Raw genomic sequence first — 6,169 nt, forward strand, 5'->3', positions numbered from 1 at the left:
TACAATGGAATACTACTCAGCCATAAAAAAATAATGAAATAATGCCATTTGCCAGCAACATGGATGGGCCTAGAGATTATCACACTAAGTGAAGTAAATCAGGCAGAGAAAGACAAATATCATATGATATCATTTGTATGTGGAATCTAAAATATGATCCAAATGAAACTTATTTACAAAACAGAAATGGACTCACAGACATAGAAAACAAACTTATGGTTACCAAAGGGGAAAGTTCGGGGGGAGGGATAAATTAGGAGTTTGGGATTAGCAGATACAAACTACTATATATAAAGTAGATAAACCACAAGGTCCTACTGTATAGCACAGGGAGCTATGTTCAATATCTTATAATAAACTATAATGAAAAAGAATATGAAAAAGTGTATATATATAACTGAATCACTGTGCTGTACACCAGAAACTAAGACAACACTGTAAATCAACTATACTTCAATAATAAATAAATAAATAAGAAAAAAAAGATGTCTGTTTGTTAGGTCCAGAGTTGGGATTGTTTTTTGCTGCTTGTTATATAAATCAGATAAGACCTTAGTGGCTCTCACATTATGGACCATCAAAATGGACATGGTGAAATAGCTGAGGTATAGTCTTACTGTGGAATTCTAGTTAAGAAGAATGAGTTTTAACTCTATGTACTAACATAGAAAAATCTCCAAAATATGGTATTGAGTTTTAAAGAAAGAATGCAGAAAAACACATATATCCATTATGTGAAATCACGGCAGAGTTATATATTAACATACCTACACTAGAAATCATTCTGGAAGAAAAACACACCAAGCTGAGAGCATTGCTTGCTTTTAGGAAAAGAAATGAGATTGGGCAGAGAACAGGAGATTTAAAGGAAGAAATTTTACTCTAAATATTTTTCTTATCCCTTGCATTTTTTCCAAACATGCATTGCTCATGTAATAGAAAATAAAAACAATAAATTTTTACAAAATCTGGAAGCTTGGAGAAGGGGGGAAGTGGTTATAAATATGTATCTTACGCTTTATGCTTTCTCCTGCTGACTTCACTGAAATATTTTTAAAGTGGCTAATTCACTACCAGAAAAAAAGTATTTAGCCTGCATTTCTGCTTCACCTCCGGATCATTTAGTATTACATGACTTTTTTTTTCAGGGATGTATTTTTATCTCCCCTTTATAGTGGTTCTCACTCATGCTCCTCTATTTCACATAGCACCTTTCAGTGCTTAGTGAAGACTGACTAAACAAATAACAGCTCATGCTCTTCCAACCTAAAGATACGGTGTCCTTTCCCCCATGCCCAACCTCCCGGACATATGAAAATCCTGTTGTGTTCCAAGGCTCAAATATCACATTTGCTAGGAATCCACCCCTCCCTTATCCCTCTAAATAGAATGTACTGTATCTTCCCTATACCATATTTCCATAATGCTATGTTATAGGCATTATTTTATTGAATACTGTATTTCATGTTTTTACAAGTCAATCTTCTCTAGACCAAGGTCCTTGAGCGCAGGAAACCAAATCTAGTCGTTCCTTTATTGTACTCTTCCCACGGAGCCAAAGTCTTGCATTCACCAGGTGCTCAATAAATGAATGTTTGAGTTCAATTGAAATTAAAAGGTTGGGAATTTTATAAAGGCTTTTACAGAATCTTAAAAGGAGATAAGAATAGTAACCAGCCACAGAGGCAACTGCCAGCACAATTTTCAATCTCAAGAAGGAACCCCTCAGCTCTAAGCATCTGTGATGCCATCATTTAAGCCCAGGTGAAACTAATGGCACATGCTCTTTTCTCTACACACCTCTGCAAGTAGTTCTGGGCAATGAATTCCTAATGGTGGAATTGCTATGTCAAACGGAATGCACCAGTTTCCATACCCATCAATACTATAGTGACTTACTAATACTGGGTGTCATAATCTTTGAGGCTAAGCCATGTTAAATATGGTATCCTGTTGTTTTAATCTGTTTCACTTATTTTTTTCAGTGAAGCAAAGGGATTTGCTTACTCTCTCTTCCTGTCCCCACCTCAAACTTTCCCTGTATACTTTCTAGTGTGTATCCAAAGCTCACGTTTACCTACTCTCTATTCTTTCTCTTGTTAACCCAGTGGATTTCAACTAATAGGCTATGAGATATGTCTGTGCCCCTGGGGGAAAGAAGCATATTGGGAAATCCTGCCTCCATTATCATAGGTTACTTCTCCAGTCCTTGCACTGCTCCTACTATTCTCCTGGGACCAACGCACAGGGCAGCTCTGACCATGGCCCTTGCCTTCTTAATGCCGAGGCGGTTTTCAGATCTCAGATCTCAAATGCCACTTCCTAACAGCACTTGGCACAGTGCCTGGCAAAAATAGTTGAAATTCTATATTTATTAAATGAATGAGTAAACGAATGAATCTACCCATCTCCCTCCCTATCCATTCATCCACTCTGCCCTTCTGAAAATCACCCTAATATCAGCACTAGAGCACCAGCATTGTCAGAGAAGGGCTTCAGCCACCTGGGGGCAGCAGAGCCCCACCAATGGCTGGGATGGTACTTGGAATTACTTCCAAATATTCCTCCAGCTGTGAGCCTAGGAACAGGATTCTGATTTTGTTGCGCTGGAGCATGTTTTGCTACTGTGGTTTTGTTTTACTCTAATGCTTTGCTTTGTAAATGTACAGATAGATGTAAAAATACTTTAAATGATTAAATAATAATAGCCTTTATCTTCCAAGTGAGATTTTCTTCATTGCAGGCTCTCAAGAGGAATGATGAATATCCAGTCTTTCTCTGACTGTTAAAACTACTTCATCTTACAAATTGATTTCAGTCCAGACAAACCTGGACTGAAATCACTTTGTAAAATGAGACCTGGGAAAATACAGATGACGCAGGCTGACCCTTTCAACAGGTTCTGCCCTATTTGAAGCAGGCAAAAATGTGTTTTTTATTCACAGTTACAGGACTCTTGAATTGGCTCCATGGGATTGTCTTTGTTTTGTTTTAATAAATACATGGCAAAGAAATCCTGGACTGGAGATGGGGCTAGCTGGGAAGGGTTGACAAGAATGTGAGCCTCAGAGTGTTTTTACTTTTGTCCAGGAAAACCCTCCCCCTTTCCTTTTGGCTCTGCTGAAGTCAGTGTGCAGCCCCGTGAAAGTCTGAGGATATAGCTGGTGTCTTACAGAGAAGTCAGAACAATGATTTATTGCTCCATGGATCCATCCATCTAGAAGGGTCCTGGAATTCTAAAGGAGTGCTCAGGGAATTCCCTGGCAGTCTAGTGGTTAGGACTCTGCGCTTCCACTGCAGGGGCACCGGTTTGATCCCTGGTCAGGGAACTAAGATCCCACATGCCACATGGTGTAGCCAAAAAAATAAAAAAATAAAAATAAAGTGTTTCAATAAAATGGAGAGTAGTTAAGATAACTATACAATTTTTTTAAAACGGAGTGCTCGATATACATTCAATTTGAATTCACTTAATTTTTGAAAAATGGAATACATTCCCACTAAAAAGGAAGATTCATAAGGACAGGACCATGTCTTTTTGTATCTATGTCCCAGGGAATTTTCACAGTACCTGGAAGAATGTGTAAGTATTTGTTGAATAACATGTGAAACTTTCTGGCAGATGCTACCAAATCAAGTAGAAGGTGACCTTTGGTAAGACGGACCTTGATCTCTATGGATCTCATTTTCCTTATCCCTCAAATAATAACCTTTTATATTTGAATACTGGCTTTAGTCTAAAGCTTATAGCCTCTGTATTCCTTTTATACCCACAAGCCTACTGGGAGGGTGAGCTACACAGGTATTAGCATCCCAGTTCTGTGGATGAGAAGAAAAATGAGGCTCAAGCTAAAAGATCTGGCCAGGTCACCCAGTCATATCCTGATGCAATAAGACTACAAAACCCAGGTCTTTTGACTCTAAGTACAGCAAACTTTTCACTGACTATTAGACCTCTTGGAAGCTTTTTTTCTAGCTCCAGCAGTGGGTCTCAGTCCTTACTGTACTTTATAATTAGTGCAGAGCTTTAAAAAATATTAACCAGTAATCAAGACTATGTGGTATTGGCAGAGGGATAGACACATAGATCACTGGAACAGAACAGAAAATCCAGAAATAGACCCAGACATATCTGCCCAACTGATTTCTTCCAAAATGCAAACACAAAACAATGGAGAAAGGATAACCTTTTCGAGCAACGGTGCTGGATCAATTGGACGGTCACAGTATTAAAAATGAAACTCGACCCAAACATCACACCTTATACAAAAATTAACTTCAGATGAATCACAGATGTAAGTATAAAACTTTAAGAAAAAAAAAAAAAACAGGAGAAAATCTTCAGGATCTAGGACTAAGTGAAAAATTCTTAGACTTGACACTAAAAACGTGATCTCTATAAGAAAAAAATTTGATAAGTTAGACCTCATCAAAATTAATAACATTTGCTCCAAGAAATGATGAAAACACAAGCTACCAATTTAGAGAAAATATCTTCAAGCCACAAATCTGACAAAGAACTAGTATCTAGAATATATAAAGAGTTCTCAAAACTCAAGAGTAAAAGAAAAAATTCAATTAGAAAATGAGCAAAAAGACACCAAAGACACGTCACTGAAGAGGATACAGAGGTGGCAAATAATACACATGAAAAGATGTTCACCATTATTGGTCTTTAGAGAACTGCAAATTAAAATCACTACAAGATACACACATATCAGAATAGCTAAAATAAAAAGAGTGACAACATCAAATGTTGCTGAGGATTCAGAGAAAACAGGATCACTCATAAATTGCTGGTGGGATGTAAAATGATGTAGCCATTCTAGAAGACAGTTTGTCATTTTCTTATAAAACTAAACATGAAGGGACTTCCCTGGTGGTCCAGTAGTTAAGACTCTGCACTTCCAGTGCAGGGGGTGCAGGTTCAATCCCTGGTCAGGGGAATAAGATCTCACATGCTGTGCGGTGCGGCCAAAAAAATAATAATAATAATAAACATGAACACCTATATGACTCAGGAATTGCCAATTTTCGGCACTTATCCAAGAGAATTGAAAAATGTACAAAAACTGAACATGAATATTCATAACAACTTTGTTCATAATAACTCAAAAAATTAGAAACAACTGTCATTCAATGGATAAATGGTTAAACAAACTGTGGTACATCGATGCCACAGAATACTACTCAGCAATAAAAAGGAAAGAGTTACCGATTTGACAACTGGGATTAATCTCCAAGGAATTATGCTGAGTGAGAAAAGCCAATCCCCACTTGGCCATGGTGTGTAGTCCTTATTAATATGCTGTTGAATTCAGTTTGCTACTATTTTGTTGAGAGTTTTTATATCTATATTTATATACTGGTCTGTAGTTTCTTTCCTGTGATGTCTTTGTCTGGATTTGGCATCAAGGTAATACTGGCTCTGTAGAATGAGTGAGGAAGTGTTCCCTCCTCTTTTATTTCTTGGAAGAGTTTGAGAATTGGTACTAATTCTTCTTTAGAGTTTCATAGAATTCACTATTGAAAACATCTTGTTTGGGGCTTTTTCTTTATTGGGAATTTTTTTTAATTACTCACACAATCCTTTTACTTGTTGATGGTCTGCTGAGATCTTCTATTTCCTCTTAAGCCAGTTTTGGTCATTTGTATATTTCTAGGAGTTTTCCATTTCATCTAGGTTATCCCATTTGTTGGCATGCAGTTGTTCACAGTATTCTCTTACAATCTTTTTTATTCACGTAAGGTCAGTCTTTATGTCCCCACTTCCATTTCTGATTTTAGTTGTTTAAGTCTTCTCTCTTTTTTTTCTTAGTAATTCTAGCTAAAAGTTTGTAAATTTTGATCTTTTCTAAGAACCAACTTTTGATTTCATTGATAATCCCTATGAAAAGAATAGATAATTCTATTTTCTATTTTGCTTGTCTCCTTTTCTAATCTTTATTACTTACTTTATTCTGCTTGCTGTAGGTTTAACTTTCTATATTTTTTTCTAGTTCCTTAGTTGTAAATTTAGGTTGTTGATTTGAGATCTTTGTTCTTTTTAATGTAGGCATTTACATCGATAGATTTTTCCTCCTAGCACTGCTTTCATTGCATCCCGTAAGTTTTGATATGTTGTGTTTTCATTTTCATTCATCTCTAAATGTTTTGCAATTTCACTTGT

The sequence above is a fragment of the Balaenoptera musculus genome, chromosome 2 (assembly GCF_009873245.2).
Source record: "Balaenoptera musculus isolate JJ_BM4_2016_0621 chromosome 2, mBalMus1.pri.v3, whole genome shotgun sequence".
Classification (NCBI taxonomy): domain Eukaryota; kingdom Metazoa; phylum Chordata; class Mammalia; order Artiodactyla; family Balaenopteridae; genus Balaenoptera; species Balaenoptera musculus.